This window comes from Struthio camelus, chromosome 10 (genome assembly GCF_040807025.1).
Source record: "Struthio camelus isolate bStrCam1 chromosome 10, bStrCam1.hap1, whole genome shotgun sequence".
NCBI classification, from domain to species: domain Eukaryota; kingdom Metazoa; phylum Chordata; class Aves; order Struthioniformes; family Struthionidae; genus Struthio; species Struthio camelus.
In genome coordinates, this window is record NC_090951.1 from 1,362,936 (window position 1) to 1,382,215 (window position 19,280).

A 19,280-nucleotide genomic window follows, 5' to 3' on the forward strand; every position below is an offset into this window, starting at 1 on the left:
TTTTGAAGGTTAAGAGGGTCAGCAAGTTTGCAGTTGTTGCTGTGACATGATCTGGTTTTCTTTGGTGCATAATAGGCAAAGGAAGCTTTCTTCCTAAGTCTGGTGAAGTCGGGAATTGTTGGAAGACTGGGAAGAAGTGCAGGAAACATCACTTTTCTCTTCCTGCCACATCTATTGCAATCATTTAATGATTTTCTTTATTGGATCCATCACAAATACCTGATAGACTTCTGATTAGGTCTAAGCTCTTTACTATGTAACATCTACAGCTCTTTACTAGTAACATCTACAGGGTTACTTTGAACCTGTCTCTCTGTACAGCAGTTTTGTAATTCCAGCATCTTTCTCCCACTAAAGAGTACTCAAGAAACCTAGAGAGAGTGCTGGTAGAAAACCACGCGCACGTAATAGTCTTCTATTTATGGTTAAGCCCAGCAATCTTCAAGAAATGAGAGCCATTTTTCAAGAGATACGCATATATTAGTCTCAGCCATTCCTGTGGGTTTTATATGTATCAGAATGAAGCAAGCACATTTAACCCTCCAATTTCAGCCTGTGATAGTTCTTTATTATCCTATCTGTAACTCTTCTGAGCACCTCTTTTTTAAAAAATTCAAAGAGAACGCTTCAGAGCAACCTACAAGTACATATTTCATTGTAATAAAAGACAAAATAATCCAAAAGGAGATTGCCACCTTGACACTCTGTCAAAAAATCAAACTAAAAAATGCAAGGGAGAAATCTTTCCTGCATACCTGTTTTAATGTACCATGCAGACCATCTGAGCTATATAAATAACAAAACCTTAAAAGCTGTGGACATCTGAATATTTTTAAATTGCTATAAAGCTCTATAATTATTTGTTCTTGAGATTCTGACTCAACTTGAAGAAGTCACTGATAATCTATTCTTTCTGTATTTCCAAGGAGTGATGCTCACATTTTCAGTTTTAATCAAATGGGAGTGTCACTAATACGATATTGCTGCGAGAGCTTTGGGAGAGACCGAAGAAGGCTCCAGCACACTGACTGGAAATAGCAGATCCCAGGTCTGTCTGAGCCAGGTGGAAGGTCCTGTGGCATCTGGGCGTTAATGCTTGGCAAATTTGGCAACTACATTTGGCAAATGCTGCTTCAATTCAAGATCGACTTTCCCCGTCTCCTCTGCATAGTGCCTGTGCATCTTTCAGAAGTGCATTAAGTGATGAGACTAATCTCCATCACGTATGCGTTTCTGTATGCATACAAGAGCAAAGAGAATTGCTCTGTACCTGCATTAGTGAACACAGAGCAGAGGAAAGCGAATGGTCTTTATTTCCTAGCAGTTTGTCCCAGTTTGGGCTCAACCTCAAGAAATCTTTTCTTTCAGAAAGCAGTTTTAGCCTTATAACAGGTGAGCAAAACTGTTAGCTATTGTCCTCTCTGTAGGACCTTATGCAATACCCATTTCCAGGCTACTGAACACCTCAAGGAGAGCACCAGACCCTTAACCGACAAGTCCTACGAGCAGCCCCCGGAGACCAGGGCAAATTAACACATATATATGCGCCAAAACTGCCTTTTCCAATGAAATCCCATTGCTGCAGTCCAGCAAGGTGTTGATGAAGGACTGGACCACAGAGCATGGGTTGCTGCCTGCCCCAGACCCGCCAGGTGCCCCTCTGCACCAGCCAGGCTCCCCCAGGCCGCCAACACTCAACTACAAACCTTCCAGCTGCAAAGGTCTCAGGTAACACAGGATACCCGTCCTGAACCTCGCTGTGACAGAGAAAGCCAAGCTGTCTCTGGCCTTCAAGTCGGCGGTTGCTCAGGGACCAGTGGTCCTGCCATATAGCCAGCATTGCTTCATTTACAGGCAAAATAAGGAGAAAATCCATTCAGGATTTATATTCTCAATGAGTTGAAATGCAAGAAAAAAATGGAAGTGAAAATAAAGCAAAAAAGACTTTAAAGAAAAAACATGAAGAGAAATTAAAAATGGGTTATACCATCATCTACCACAAAAAATGAGGAGAGGGAAAAGGAGAGAGAGGTCTTATCAAGAGGAGAAGTCAGAACACCAATGTACCTATCTATCTATCTATGTTAAGGGGAGGGAAAAGAAATGGGAACCAATATACGCTTAGAAATTTTGAAGTGTAGATCAATGATAAAAAAGGCAGAGGATGTCAAAGTCCAGACTAGCCAGATAAGGCCAGTGAAGAGGAGTGTGTTAGGATATCAGAAGAAATTCTAAGCACAAAATCGGTTTATTATTACATGAAGATGATCATATTACTAACAAGGATACAGATAAGGCAGAACCAGTCAATAAATATTTTGTAAGGCAAGACACAAAAAAACTCAAATCAGATGCAGGCAACAAGCTAGTTTCAGTCTATTTCTAGCCAAGAGAGGTATTAAACAAACTAAAATCTCCAGGCTCCTGGATGCCTAGTGCTACTAAGTCCTGCAGGAGTTGGCTGGAGAGATCACTGACCTGTCAATATGAACTGAAAAAAGTTAACATACTAGGGAAATTGCAGAACACTGGAAGAGTGTAAAGATTATATCCTTACTCACATAGAGCCACCAAGATGACTTGTAACTACAGGTTACTTAACCTGACATCAATCCTCAGCAGAAAGTAATGAAAGTTAATGTAAGGTTTGATCAATAAAATATTAGAGGATGGGAATAAAATTAACTCAAGTCACAAATGCTTTGTACAGAGTCTTGTTGAACAAACATTGATTTTTTCAGGTTTCATAGCACTGTTTGAATTGACCGATTCTGAGCCAGAGCCTTCAGGCAAACAAGGCTGCACCATACAGCAAACTTCTCGCAGGGCTTGCCCTGGCCGGTCACCGAAACTGCCATCCCAAACACAGGGCAGAGGAACAGGCCACTGTACAACCACCAAACAGCACACAGGACAGAGTCAAGTCCTGGCTAGACCCTTGCTACCCCAGTAAGCTACTTCATGCTGGTTTGAGGGCAGCGAGCCCCAGCCTTCACTTGGGTTGATCTTGCCAAGTACTGGACCATGCCAGTGATAGAACTGCACGGCAAAACATAAGTAAAGCTGAGTATCACCTCATACTTATGGCACATAAGTCCATTTTATCTTACCAGTTCTCCTAGTGGACCAAGGTAGATGTTTATTAAGAGCAGTAAGGAAAGCCATCCCCTGTAGCCCGGAGCGTGTGATGACAGAGGTGTTCTCTGCAGCTACTGCTATTGCATTTGCTCCTGCCACCCCTCTGATGAGAAACACTTCTCAGTTTGCAACATCCGACTCTGCAGACAAAATAAGAAGGCGAAACGGAAGTTTAGGCTCAATCCACTGAAAGTAGGAGATCATCTGTAAGTGTTACAAGGTGTTTCCATCCTATGTTATGGCCTGATTCCAAACTGCGCAGAAGCTAAAACAATGGCTTTTATTAAATGGGATTGAAGCTAGCCTTTGGGCAGCTTCTGCGTGAGCTTCCTCAGGAACAGAGGTTTTACACTAGGTAGTAGGGGACTGGAGCTGATTTATCCAGAATTTAGTTTCCAGTTGCTCAGGTAAACACAACTTTAGGCTAATTTTTATTAGTTAACTAAGTTCTCCATGAGCAGATTTACAACACATGTGACTGACTCAAAATTTTAATTACAAGCAGCAAATGATTAGGCTAGTTATTTAAAAGGAAAGACAGAGCTAGTCTGGTGGCCTTCTAGTAGCACTCCATAACATCACAGAGAGGCCTGGGCTGGGACTCGGCTCTCCAACAGCCTCCCTTACAGGGCCAACAGATGAAGTATAATCATCTGCTGGAAGGGCTCCAATACTCGTCTGGGCCTCCAGAGTCATTATTGCATGGAAACTGGTGAAAGCTGGGATGAGGCCAAGGGCCTTGCAAATACAAAATGCTCTGTACTATAGCTTTCTCTGCCCGTCCCAAAGGGGACAGAAGAGATTGCAGGAGTTTTTTTTGTTTGGCTGCGGTTTTTTTGTTTTTTTTTTTTTAAGAGGAAGAGCATCTGCTGATACTTCAAGGTAATAAAGTCATTTAAAACATTGTGCTTTCATTTTATCAGTTCACATGTCACTAGCCTACTTGTAAATTATTTACTGGTCATGTACACAGACTGCTTTAGGGAAATGCTATGCAGTATGACATATAAAACAGTTCAGATTGGGTTTTCTCTGATTCTTAACAGCAAAACACTGCTGCAAACCAGCCAAGTACAATTACCGTGCTACCTTGCATAGAGCCATGGAACAGGATTAATGACTAATAGCTAAAGCAGAAGAGGGTGCTGGGCACTGCTTTCACACAGGCCCTAAGGGGAAAGGGCTGGGAGCTGCGGTCCCGAGAGCGCCGGTATTAAAGCAGCAGGAGCAGCGGCCCCACAAATGCCCATTAACCAATACATCTCTCCATGGACCTGGCAAGTCTCTCGCTTCGTGGACACCTTTGTAATCTCCACCACTGCGCCTATCTGCTTTGCCTCCAAACTGATGCACATCATCTCCCCCTTGTCCTTGGCTCTTGGAGCCAAGGTAACGGGACTGAGCAATTGTAAGGTCCAACGGCAAAGACATAAAAAGACATAACATTTTATTTACCTTCTGCTTTTTAACTTTTGGGGTCCACCCCAATAATGTTTTCAAAGTTTTAATTAAAAAGAAAAGCAAAGCTTCTTCTGAAGTCATTTCTCTTTGAAGTCAGATATTTAAATGTAATATTGTTACCTGCAGACTGTGCTAAAGCTATGAGTTTTGGGAAACACTGCCCAAAATATGTGGCTTAGCAGATTTGCATATTTATTTGGATCTAGTTTTATTTTGCCTAAAACTCCTCACATTTTTTTTCAGCAATTTAAAAGTCATTTTGATTTCTACACAGTTTTTCCTTTCACATTTAAAATTTAAATTTAATGCATTTTTTTGTATTACAGTAATGAATTCTCTCCTTTTTAATTCAGTAACAACCACCTCCTTACTCTGCACCTTCTAGTTGTCGTTGCAATAGTTAACAGTTGTCCAGATATACTGTTTAAAGAGATAGTTTCATTAACACCTTTGAGAATAACAGAGCCATTGGCTAAGGAGCTCTCAAGGAAGGAGAATGTTTTAATAACTCCTTTGCTGTTAGATCAGCTTTCGTATACGGTACGTACAGGCTCTACACATCTCGACAAAGCCGTGCTATTCATACGGCACTTTTCACCAGACTAGGCACAGTTAGCAGCCAGCCTCACACATTTAGTGAAAGCAAGTACAAGTCTTGAGTCTTTATGTTTCCTCTTAACCACAAAAGAATACTTACATCCTACATTACTCAGTGTAATGGGATCCATCATCAAAATACTCTTTCTACTGGAGGACTGTTATATTTCATTGCTGAAAGAACTAAAACTTTTGAAGCCTCTCCTTAATTTTCAATGAAAAGCATTTGCTTCCAGGGTGACAGACTAGGCTCTTAAGAGCTGTTACCACCTTAGGTAATTATAAAATGACGGAAGCAAAAAAAAAAAAAAAAAAAAGGAGTGAGGGAGCGAGATTAACACTCTGTATGTTTGTGCAGCGTTACAAAGGCAGTTCCACCACTGTCTACGTGAGGAGCTCAGTTACAATAGCTTCCAGTTGGAAAGAAAATTGAAGGAAGATGGAAGTGAGGAAAGTAGAATCTACAATTTAAAATTAAAAAAACCCTCCAAAATAATACATTAATTGGAATGCCACAAAGTATTTCCAGAAAAAACAAAAGATAGATAACATGGCTTTTGTTAGCAACAAAAAACAGTCCAGGTTTAAAAGAAGACTCAAAAATCTTTTAGGCAAGCTTGGGACTGGCTTATGCCTTAGGAGCTGGAGGACATTTGTCATCTTGTTGTGAAGGAGGTAAATTTCAGCAGATCAGAATTTCATTTTGAGATTTCACTTAAGATACTCTAAGTAAAACTGAAAAAATCCAAAGCAAGACCAAGCAAGGCAAACAGGCTAAGCGGAGCCCCATGAAATAAAAAGATTCCAGCAGTAATAATTAACTCTTTAATATGGTGAAACTGGGTAATGTAATAAACGCACATACAGATGGTACAATAAACACATAGACTAGAAGAATGCAAAAAACGTTTCACTCTGGTAAGAGAGAAATTAAGTAGCTTTTTAGGGATGACAGCTAACACACAGGTGAGAACTGGGCAACATGTAATTAAGAATAGTCCAAGTAAGAGACAAGGGGCACCATCGTGGCACATCAACCCTTTGCCTGCGATACCCGGGACCCCAAAAATCTAAATTAAATCAGAGTAAAATGAAAGGTTAGTAGTCAATTGGCCCACTTAATAAATTCCTCCCCAATTTCACCTAGCACCAGCAATGCCGAGGTGGGACCTGTTCTGAGCGGCCCTAGTCTGTTCGCCTTCATGAGCACCAAGCGCACCTACCGGTTTCCAAACCGAGCCACCCTGCTCATCAGCAAGCAACGATAGTACCCAACTGGAAGGTAAAATAATGGCAAGTAAAGGGTGCTTTAATAAAACGGCAGCATAATACAGGACTTTGTCCTCTTTATTTTTTAATAGAAAGCCTTTCACGATATGGAACTAATTATCGCCATCTGCCGTTCCATACTTATATTTCCTCTCTCACAGCTCATTCTTCAAAAACTCAGTAGCTTCCTCCCTTTACATTTGTAAATGCTGTTGACTATGGATAAAATCCATGTTTACTTTGTATTCAGGGCCCATAGGAAAGCTTGTTTTAATCATCAACAGATGTTACATTCTGCTCTGCTGTGCTTGGCACACAACTTCAGAGGGAAATAAAAGAAAAATCTTTATTTTAAATTTAAATTGTAGATTGTTACAGACTAAATAAAATGCCAAATTGTTATTGGAAACAACATGGCCACTGTAATAACTATAACTGACATTTACTTTTTACAATTATAATTTTTTTTCTGGTGCTATTTAACACAAGATGGTTTCCACATTTTGTGAAGGATTTTTTTTTTTCCCCTTTTCTCTGAAATGATTTGCAATCAAGCCACAGACATTTGTAATTTATTTTTATTTAATACTTTCCTATGAGTTTATGAAATACTGGGATTATTATGCTATATACAGTAGATAGTTTTTGAATACATACTCTCCCTCTGGACTCATATTTCAATACACATTATCCCCTTGAACTCATTTATAAACACCCATTATTCCCACAGACCCTGCTATAAACATGTAATATCTCTGTGGACTGTTTCAGCCTTATGGTCCCTTTTATCTCTGGCTTCTTTCCTATTTATATTCATCTTTGATGTCTGAACATGCACTCTCCTGTTTCTATCTATCGGCCGGTGGTGACGAGGAGCAGTGCCCCTGCAGGTACCCCAGCAGCTTCGCTTCCCAGCAGCCGGAGGAAACGAGCTGGTGGCACAGGCGTGCTCAGGCACCTGCTGCACGTGCCCGACGGCGGCATCGTGGCATTTCCTCCTGACGTGACCAACAACTTCTGTTTCAGCCACTGGTGTCAGGAGTAAGAATATAATCTCCAAGGCCACCACAACCAACCAGTTACATCTTCTCCTTACACACTGTTGCCCAGTCAGTGCTTTCTTTGCATGATTATTTCTCATTTCAATCTTATTACTACACTACTGAAGAACAGCGTTAAGAAAGTTTTTTGTGTGTTTAGTGTTGAAACTGATTTAAAATTTTGCATGAAATAACTGAAAGAGTAGGCCTGATAGCTCTTCATTACACCTAATGACAAAGATGAATTGGATGTATTGTGCCTACATGTTTTGTCAGAGCGCAGTATCAAGTATTGAATATTTGCAGCAGTAAATAGTATTTGTCTGCTTTACTCCTATGGCTACAAAATATACAAAAACAAAAATTGCCCTGTGATTCTCTGGAAGACCACAGTATTACAGCCCAAAGAGAGCAGAAGGATATCTTAGAAGCAAACACAAGGTGTGCAACGGACTTTAAATACCATTTATAATTAATCTCACATATTCTTACTGGACAAAAACTGAGCACTTTGTAGGTGAGGGACATTCCACAGAGCAGATTACTGGCCGGAGTGAATTTCGAGGGGACTGCTGCCTTAAATTCCTAGTCTTCAGAAGACAGATGTTTCTCAATTACTGCAACATCCTCTTCGCTGTCCTTGACAAATGCACTTTTGCTCTGCTCACAGCCTATCCAGAGAGTTACCACAAAGATAATTTTCCCATCCATCATCCGGAAGGTATCACACACCTCTCTGCAGCTTCCCATTAGCTACCTCTTCTCCACTCCTTCAAACATGACCTTTTCCACTTTCAAGATTCTTCACAACCTCTCCCCATTTTACATCTTAACATCTCCCAAGCAGAACCCACAAGTCGACTCCCACCTCTTACCAGTGTAGGGTGCCAGCTTCTCTTGTCCTTGTGTTAGATTTTCAGATACATTTGTGCTTTCTTTAACTTTGTCTTTCAAGACTGAGATTCTACTACTAGCCCTTTTTGCCTAGGCAGCTATCAAAAAAGAACAACTTAACAGCATTTGGGACGTTAGTATTGTGAGAACAGCACCGACTGCACTGACATCATTTCACTGATCGTTGCAGTCCATTGTCTGTCTGTGCGCAACCTCTGTTCCATCGTATACATGCAGAGCAGGAATTACAAAACACTTAGCTCCATGTTTGCATGTCTAGAATATATGGGATCCTGGTCCGTGGCTAATCAGATTAAAGAGCGATGCCCATACTGTAATAATAATAATGGGAAAAGCTCATAATAATAATGGGAAAAGCTCCACATGGTTTGTTCCTACTATCTTGAGAGAAAACAACAACATTGAAAACCCTATACCATCTACCTCCTTATTTGTTCAATCTATATGAAATCAAAGCATTTGAACATAAGGCCTGGGTAATATTTTTGATTGACAGTCTCTTTCTCATCCGCAGATTAAAGACAGATAGATAGATAGATAGATAATCAAACCTTAAATCACCAGACTGTGCTCTTGTTTCTGTTACCTGTTCACTGTCCCTCTTAGTCATGTACTACACCCATATCGTGCATCTGGTCTTTAATTACATTTCTAAGGTATCCAAGGCAAGACCTATGTTTTAATGTATTCTGAGGTAGTGAGTGGTGAGGCTCTAAGTGCTATCACAGACTTTTTAATTATATACTATTGAGACTGAGCTAATCACGCAGTTTTTCATGTGTAGTCATACTTGTTATTTCAGGGCTTCTTTTTTCTATTTATTTCAATATTTCAGCTCACCATATGGAATTTGCTTGCATATTCATGTATATTCCCTTTCAGCCAGCACACCAGAAGCCACCTCAAGCTGACCCGTAGTCCTGTAGCAGGCTAACGTGTGGCCCTCAAGGTAGGATTAATGAAGGCCCAGCTCTGGTGTGCTGGCTACATGGTTTAAATGGAAGATACATGGATATCCAAGCAAATTATTAAACGCTTAATCTGAGAACTTGACTCACACCTCCTCCAAATTCACTCAGTAGGCCTACCAAAGATCATAACAGAGTTCTGAATGGGAGAGGCAGTCCTGGCATAATTTTTCAAAACACATCCAAACAAACAAAGTTTAGCTTCAGAAATGACTATAGACGAAAAGGCTAAGGGAAGTACTTAAGTAGGTTTACTTTATTCTTGTGAACTTTATTCTACTGCTGTTCAATCTACTCTCAATAGAAAGAAAGAGGCTTCCTTTAGGGGTGATTCATAGCACCTAATTTAGGTTCATTTAAGTGCTCTGAGTCATCTCCTTAGCCTTTTCTGACAATTGATTTTTATATAACTTAGGAACCTTAGTTTTTTTCCAAACTGAGCTTAGTCCAAAACTTGCCGCAGGGCAACATATGAGTCTACAAAACCTAAAACTACTCTCCCAGCCACGACACTGCTGCAGTTACCTATATACATGAGTTCCTGCAAAATCTGCTCACTTCATGCACAAGCTTGCTTGTGTGCAAATTGAAGATATTAAATTACCAACAGTTCTAAAGCAAACCATGGAGCTCACTTTAAAGTCATTTTTATCTAAAATCAACTAAATCTCTAAAACTCATAGAAATCAGCATGAAAGGGCCAGGCACTAAGATTTATCTCCAGTAGTCTGGATAACACACTGTCAAATTTAACTCCATCATGCATATCATTGCAGAGCTATCACAAGGACAGCAGAAACTTCCTTCAACTGAACATCAGGACAAGAGGCAACGGGCACAAACTGGAACACAGGAAGCTCCATCTGAATATAAAAAAAGACTTCTTCACTGTGAGGGCAACAGAGCACTGGAAGAGGTTGCCCAGAGAGGTTGCAGAGTCTCCATCCTTGGAGATACTCATAAGTCGTCTGGTCACGATCCTGGGGAACGTGCTCTAGGCAACCCTGCTTGAGCCAGTGGTTTGGACCAGGTGATCTCCAGAGGTTCCTGCCAACCCCACCTACTCTGTGACTCCATCAAATTTCCATAATGCTCCAAAGTCCAGACCAGATTGCACTAAAAGCTTTCATTACATCAATGAAAGAGGGAGAGTCATGCTTTTTATACAGCCTCTCAACTTGCCAAGAAATGAAAAATTATACTCATCATCCCGCATGCTGCCTTGAACTTACTCCATGAGCCAGAAAACTTGCAAGACTACACACAATAAAATGGAGAGGTATGTGCTTCCATTATCAGTTTCTCCTTCTCTCTGACATAACATCCACATTTTGGCTGACAACTCAAGTTAAAAACCCATGAGAATACAAATACATAACCATACTGACAAAATGATAGCATAATTGTAGGTAGTTGCATAATCTCACTCCAAAAGACAGTTTAGGAGCAAGCTTCCCATAACTGTGAGTTTATACATCAAAGCGTCCAGCAATTTTTAGAGAAAGTCAAGATCACATGAGAGGAAAATTGTACTATACCTGTACTAATACAGTGAATGTGAGTGTAGCCTTTGGAAGGGTGCACCTTTTTTTTTTTTTTTTAATGAAATAATACATTTTTTAAAAATGCAACAATGTACACACAACTACTTACCCTCGGATGTTGTATACATTTGTGCAAATACCAACCACAAACAAATTTTTTAAAAAAACCGCTTAAGAAATTCTGAGATCTAAAAAAGAAATCTTAGAAGGAAATAAATCCTTTTCTTCTAAAAATTGCAAACTACAGCACTATGCAAACCAGTTTGGAAAGTAGCAGACTTGTATTTTACATCACTAGTGAATGCTGTTATGAATTAACAGTTCATTAAGAAAAAAAACTTTGCAAGCCATGAATCTAAAAAGAAAGTCAGAGAAACTGTCATCTGTAATTTCCAGTGTGTGAATAAATCTAAAAAGATGTCAACAGATGGAGTTCCTAGGGAGAGCCAAGCAAACAGGTGTCCCTCGGCCTCCTGACCTGTGACATCAACAGTGCAATAAAACTCCTGCCATTTAGGGACAAAACCATTTGGTACTAGTATACGGAGTAATACCTGATTCTTAAAATACGGAAACATGTATAACAAATGCCTCTTTAAATCCCAGAAGAAACAGAGACTTACACTGTGAAGTACTCCCCCCAGGAATCTTGTAAATCATGCAGAAATTTAACTTGTCCTGGAACAGGTTTGAAAATCTGTTTGCGGTTTCTTGTACATTTTTTAAAGTGTATCTGGTCAATTCATAAGTGAAAGAGTCCTTCAAATTCCAGTGTAAGAATTTCTATACATGTTATTTTAGAATAGCCTTAAGTTACAGGCAATTTGCTTGGAAAAATCAATTATTTTTATAGTTTAAAATTTTTTACCCCATTATATTCATCACATTCTATAGATCTAGAAATTAAAATGTCATTACTTCTCCACTGGTTCATTCCTTCAAATCACATTCTGCTGTGCTGTTACCACAAGGGAAGTGTGATCATGGCCCTTTGATTATTTTCTTCTCTACTAACTTCAGCATTTTCAGTGAGATCTTTGTGTAACCGAGGCCAACAGGAGCTTTCTCATCTACCTCAGTAAGCCAGGCCTCAGCATCAGTGCCAACACGGACCGGGCCGGGGCTGAAACAGTGAGCAGAGCGACAGCGCGGCGGGGGGACACGGACTGAAAAGGGGGAAAGAAAAGAACAGAAAGAAAAAAAATGAGTTTAGTGTAGTGCTAGCAAGCACTAGTTAATATTGCATTTAGCACATGCAAACTAGCTGAATTAGGCTTCTCGTTAGGTTTTAATTCAACTATTTAAGTAAACGTTTTAATGTTGTATGACCTATCTAGACTAAATATCAAATATATATCATGCTGTGAATGAACATAACATAAACTCTGATCTACATAGGGTCATCACTCATGTAAAGGAAAAGAAACAGAATATAGGAAGGGAAATAGCTGAACAAAGTATAAAGAGTAAAATCCCTTTTCCTGAAAAACATATATATGTTTAGTTACATGAGTTTGCTTATATGCTTAAGCATAATCACACGCACAAGGAAAAGAACTTGAAAGTACTAGAGGGAAATTTGGAAAGAGGAAAAGAAAGGGGGAAAGAAAAGAAAAAAATAAATATAAATGAGCAAAACAAAGAGAATATCTGGAAGAAATTGTCTTCAGAGAAGAGACAACATCAATATATGCAATGAATGGCTACTGCAAATTGTTTTTACAAGTATTAAGGAAAATTAAACCCAGCAATCTTTGTTAGCTTTTAAATTTAATGGAAAAACATTATTATGATGGCATTTGTTTGTGTGAGGAGAGGGCAAGGCGGCGCAAAAGCTAGAGCATGTCGTAACAAGTCCATAGACACGTGCACTGCACAACTGACTATGACCACTTTTCGCTCTTGTGATATTTGCGCTGTTGGACAAATCATAGGATCCCTTGCAGGGACTGAACACTCCTTTGTTGATCCCCCATCACCAGCCGTTCATGGAAGCACAGGTTCCCCGTTTCACCCAAAATGAACAGTCACATCAGCATGTTGGCAAAGATGATTGGTGCCACACAGCTCTCAAATGAAAGCATCTCATATTGATAAGGGCACTTCAAAAAAAAAAAAAAAAGCAAAGGTATTTATGGTAAGACCTTAGAGAAAGCAAGTAACCTGAAGATCAAAAGATATGACTCATTTCCCTTCCTGAATAACAGAAAGTACATTTACTGGTATCACCATTCCTGAACTGGGATTTGCATATGAAAAGTCTGACATCTTTAAGCTGGAAACAGGGAACTATTTTTATTGAATCCCGCCAAAGCAGGGCACCCACTTCTTGGCTAAAAAGGCTCTTGTAGGAGTTTGAGACTCTGAGGGCAGCAGAGAAGCAAACTCAACCAAGGGAGTCATTTGTCCCTCCAGAATTGGGCGTCCAATGTTATCCATGGCTCTGAGGACACAAGTCCCTGGGATGGAGCCTGTCACAGTCCCCAGGAAAAGGGATCGCCAGGCATTAAGTGTATTCACAAGGCACTTAATTTCGTTCGCAACAGATTGACAGTGTGATACCGTCCCAGAACTCGTACCTGCGTTTGATATCTTCACCACGTGCAATATTTTCATCTGAGAAGAGGGAACTGTAGAGAAGGGAGCTTTGGAAATCCCACTCCCTCCAAGCTATCCATACTGCAGCTCACAAACGGACCTGTTTGAGAGCTAATCTCGATTGTAAAGTGAACCACCTTATCTTGCCAGAATATCTCACCTTTCCAACAAACCTGAAAAGCGTTTCTTACATTTTCTGTTTGCCTTGGGTAAAGGAAATGAAGCAGCAAAGAACACAAACAAGTCATATAAAGACCTCTGCAAACTGCAGTTTATAAACTCCAGTTTATATGATGTTATACAGCTGCATCTACTAACATCTCCTTTGAACCATCCATTTAACTGCATGAAACTAAGGAAACGTACTTTGAATCTTTTCTATCTGTGTAGGGAACTCAGGAGTCATAATCCACTAGGCTGCTCTTTATGCCATTTTCTCTGTACAGAGATTAAAAATTAGGATTTTACTTCTCATGTCTCCACTCCTTTATGGGCAGCACGTGAAAGAGAGATCACATCAATTTGCTCTTTGAAACTAAATGAAATTTAAGGTAAGTGAATTTAGGCTGTTTGAGAGAGTTAACCAAAACCTGGGTAAGCATATATATTTAAGCATATTTGTTTGCTCCTCTTCTAGGGGAGCAGGTAAATTGCTGAATATCTTTCTACTTTTTGAAATTCTTACTGAATTTCTTAACAGATGAAGGAAAACCTTTCAGAGAGCTGGGTGGAGATTTACATCCCATTTTCTGAGCTTCTGTGAAAATATAGCTAACGTAATAATTTCTCAGTAGATGGATCTTGTTTACAAGATCAGGCGGATGGAGATTTTATTTGGAAGAGGCAAAGCTCTACAGTGGCTATCACCGTTACAGAACTCTGGGCACACTATGCAATCATTTTATGGTAAAAATAAATAGGTCAGGTGATAGCCTGTATAAAATCTCTACTCATGCAGATGGTCACCCACATATTAATTTCCTTGACTACCTTATCCATCCATCCATCAATTTTTCTGTACTTGAAATGTAAAGTCAATTTGGAAAGCTATTCCAAGATAACCTTCAAAGTCATTTCCAAAAGGTATGCCTCTGATTTAGGATGACAGTTCAGCCACTGTTTGGTGTTATATTTTTTATGATCATAATTCATTGTATTCACTCAGTATTGCATCACGTTTCAGTGAGAGGACTGTCTTTTTAACAGTATATGTTAGTATGCAGTTTATTAAAATGAAGAACCCTTTATCTCTTTTGTCACTTCTCTCAGTTCCTTGCAGTTTAGCCCATCCTTGCTCTCATTCATTAAATTAATATGACACACATACACAGACATGGTAAATACCAAATAATAAACTAGACAACATTGATGTTGTGACATTCACAAAGGCAACAAAATTAAAGCTGGGACTGTCACCCCAGCCCTGCACAGCACCTCATTTGACATGTCTGCCACACTTGCATAAAGTACAGATGATTTAAGAGAAGAATGGGTAGAGACAATCAAAAAGCAGAAACAAAGGATGTTTTTAAAATACATTTTTCTGACAGCTCACTGCATTATCATTTATTTTCTATATTTTGGATCATCACTGAATGAGTTCCTTGTTCAGGCAATTCCTGGTGATGAAATTAAACGTTATATCAAAAGCACTGGACTGCAGGATGGCTGAACTGTTCCAGAATCAGAAAATTATTTGAAGATATGTTTTTTCAGAAACAAAAGTGCCTTATTAATTCACAGGACACTAGATATTGTGATGATTTGATCTGACACTTGACATAATACAGGCCACGGGAATTTTCTGTGTTACTTCCAGCTTAAAACTCAGTAGTTGCACTTAAACTGAAGCTCATAGAAAATCATCCAATCTTGATTTTTAAATAATCACCACAATGGTTATTAAGCTGTTCCGGTGATTAATCACCTTGCCTGGTTAATACGCACATTATTTCTAGTCAAATTTTTGTCTACCTTTAATTCAATTCAGTGACTCTCATTATACCTTTTTCTGCTAGATTTAAGAGCCCTCTATTCTGAATTTTCTTCTGCCTCTGTAGGCACTTATTGACTGTGTTTGAGTCACCTCTTAAGAGCCTTTTTGATAACCTAAGAAGCCGGGGGGGGTTCAGTCTTTGGTTGTTTGTTTTGGGGGGGGGATCTGGCAGTATAAGATATGTTTTCTACTTAGTCATCCTCACAGATTTTCCCTGCATCCTTTTCCATGCCCTTCTCCAAGTGTTGGCACAAGGGATGGGACAGTACTCCCGAGTTACTCACATTGGCAATAAAGAGCTCATACAACCTCCAATCCTATGCAGTATCCTCCAGGTCACACGTGAAAAGACTGTATCAGACCTTCTAGCCTTGATGTTGCACTGAAACTCATATTTATTTGACTAGCTACCATGATACTCAAATCTTTTCTAATCATACCATCTCGGGATAGTCCATGACGCCGCAAAAACAGCCTACGCTCTTTGCTCCTGGACTGAAACGTGCTGCCGTAACACCATTAAGGCTGGGGCCAAGAGGTGGCCGGGAAGGGCTCAGGTGCGGGAGGAGGTGATGGCAGCCATGCGGAGGGGACAGGAGCCACCAAACGAGCAGCATTGAGCTGAATTAGGGCAGCAACACTAGGAAGGAAGGGGCTTGACGGAGGTGCTTTAGTTGCAATTCAAAATAGCAGATCGCTCGAGACGAATTGCTCTTATAATGCTATTGACAGAAATCATATACCTTTTCTTACAATAATACACATTTCTGCTAGTCTAAATATCCTGTATTCAGTCTAGAAGCTATGCCACCTTTCAGCTAGATTCCTCTAAAGTTTTATTTCTATTTGCATTTCTCTGTATTCATACTACAAGCAACAAATAACTCAAGTCAACAACAAAACAGCCTCTACCTCACACTCGCATATGTCATAACGTCTTGAAGCAACGATCACACAATTATTTTACACTTTATTAAGGTCAGACGAATGACCTTAAATGCAAGAATTCACAGATCACTAAGATGATACATTGTAATAGCTTTTAAAATGAGTGGTATTTCTCAAACTGGAAAGGAGGATACTCAATGTCAAATGAAAAGTCAAATAACAGCTTATCTAGAATTTCTCTCATCCCCTCTTGCATACGGAGGCATTACAGCAATCTTGCTTTAGAAAAACAGGCAATTTTGCTGACTGGGAATGCTGGCCATCCCTTATGCACCCAAGTGTGGCTGTTCCTTACCCAGCATGGCATTCACTGAATTCACAGAGTCACCTCCCATCTGACACAGAGGGGTACGAGGCACTTCAATAACTAGCAGAAATTCCTAACATTCAAGTTTATGACACTTCTACAAACATCCCCCAAATAAAAACACTATTTTCCTGGAAATGCCACTCAGCTTGGCCACCCTGTATCTACCGCTGCAGGCAACTGCTTGCCGTGGCCGAGCACGACGTTTCCGGCTGCTTCATCCGTAAGTCGTGCTGCGGGAGCCAGCGCCTCCCACCGCCTGCGTGCACGGAAAGGCCAGCACGGGAAGCTCCCTGGTCCACCCATGGACGCAGGAACGTCACGCCAGCCTGCTTTCCTTTACACCAGGTCCCATTCCAGCCTTCCCAGCAATTCACAATGGCACAAGCACGGTTTAGGGCATCTTCTGCTTTCTGGCATCACATCGGCAGCCCAAGGAAGCCACAGTCTGGGCACAGGACCAGCCGGCTGCCGACCACATACTGCGACACTAGAGGAATAAACAAACCCCAAATCCCTTCAAACAGCATGCAAAAAAAGCATGAAACAACATCTACTGCTCAGGTCACATGGAGGAACCCATCAAGAACTCCTGAAAGAAAAATTTTATTCCAAGCCAAGGCTATCCACCTCCTGGATAAATGTTGTTCAGATTATATTAGTAGTTTACCAATGGGCCAGATAACAAATAGGTTTTTTTATGATAGATGGTAGTGACACAAAGCTGGTGACCACTCGCTGTGCAGCCCTGCCCTAAGCCATGACCTCAAACAATTTCATGTTTCAGTACAATGCAATTTTCCAGAAAGTTAAAACCATCAAGACCACGAAAGCACCACAGGTCATATTCTGCATTTAAAGTATTTGAGCTGTTTTAATTGGATCCAAGTAAGCAAAAGCTGTAATTAATCCGTCTCCTGCATAACGTTCTGCCATGTTTCTGTCTCTCATTTAAAGCAGAGGAAGAATCAAACAAAAATAAACACAAGCTATAATTGCAAGAAGAAAATTCATGAACACCTCAAGAACCTTCACTGGAGAAAAGCTGGCTTTGCCTGCTACTACTGTAAAGTACGTATTTTGCTGCACTAGGCTTACTTCATCATTTTTTAAAAATTAAAGCATAAGGACATCCTTTAAATAACATGAAAATAACAGGGGCTAGACACAAGTTTTACTTCAAAATGCTGTTTTGTGCATTTGTTAGGACATAGCAGAGTGACTCAATAGCCTCAAGAACATCCAAATGAGCAGGGCAGTGGAGAGGGGCACCCTGCCCTCCTGGGACCACTGCACTTCAAGGATTCCCTCTCCAAAACAAACACACAGTAAAACACCGCCGGGACCCTGGGGCAGTCGACAGCTGTAAATGTATACATACGGGTGACATCTCAAGCATCTCCAGGAGCTGGAAAATTGCTGGCTTTTTGCCCCAAGGGACTGCCCACGCACACGTGCCTTCACCGTGCCGGAGGGCCCCGGAGCCCAGCCCAGTCCTCAGAGGAGGCCTTGAAGATGTGGTTCTGGCTCAGGGGCTGCCTCCTAACTAGACATTTTCATTAACGGATAAACGTATCGTTTCTGGAAGTCCCCATCAGTTGTATCAATAGCTCAGCTAAAAAAAATCTAAGGGACAAAACCTCTCTTTTCCCCCTCGGAGGCCAGAGACGTGTCATCAGGTGCCAGCTGCACCGACGGGTTCCTTGGCTTGGAGCAGCAGTGCAGCAGGACAGACAGACACCACACCATCTCGCAGTGCTCTACAGGCTGCAGGAAACCGGCAACATCTGGCCTCCAGGCAGAGAAGGGAACATTCATTAGAAAGCTGTTAACGGCGGTAACTGGCCGCTCTGGCCACCTCTTCCTGCAGAGGGATTCGGAAGAGGTGCCCGCTCCAAACCACATCCAGCTCGAGTGAAATTCTCCCTTTCCAAGTAAATGCCTCACATGCAAAATACAGTATGCTGGACTGCAGCATTTACAAACCCCCCTGGCACTGGATCTGGAGTATGTGAAAATCTCCAAGACACTCTGATGATTCCTAGATTAACTAAAAAGGAAACTATCAAAATATAAAAACTTTTCAGTTATTATTTTCAATCTCCCAGAAGAGCAGTGTACTGTTAAACTGAAGTTGAACTAAAGGTAGTACCTTTTATTTTCATAAATAGAGAGCTTTGAAATATATTCTCCTTACAAATTATACTATTTCTTCACATCTTAATTAAGGTCAAAAGCTTTATTTTGTTTATTGGTAATGTATTAGAAAGCTGCTGTTAATGTAATTTAATTCTTGTAAGGAGCAGCATTTGTTTTCTATTTTAAAAAAAATAGGTGGTTCTGAAATCCCAGCCTGTCAACATTGCTTAAAACATTCCCATTCCATGCATCTATGCAATAAATTAAATCAGTGTTTTAATTGTGCCCATGCTTTGTGGTTCCTGGCAGTACAAAAAGATCTTCTGTGAATGCACGTCCCAAAAAATCCTACTGAGTGAT

The 19,280-nt window shown here is 40.4% G+C and overlaps 1 protein-coding gene across 2 annotated transcripts in view; it reads right to left on the reverse strand.

The window, feature by feature from the left end:
- Positions 1-19,280, reverse strand: part of ZFHX3 (zinc finger homeobox 3) — a 752,695-nt gene that overhangs the window by 697,345 nt on the left and 36,070 nt on the right. Inside the window, exon 3 of one of the 2 annotated variants that reach the window (XM_068955803.1) lies at positions 3,111-3,278. The exons of the other annotated variant lie outside the window; for it this stretch is intronic. The gene's annotated coding sequence lies outside the window, so the exon portion shown is untranslated. The remainder of the gene's footprint in view (positions 1-3,110; positions 3,279-19,280) is intronic. 2 annotated transcript variants of the gene reach the window in all.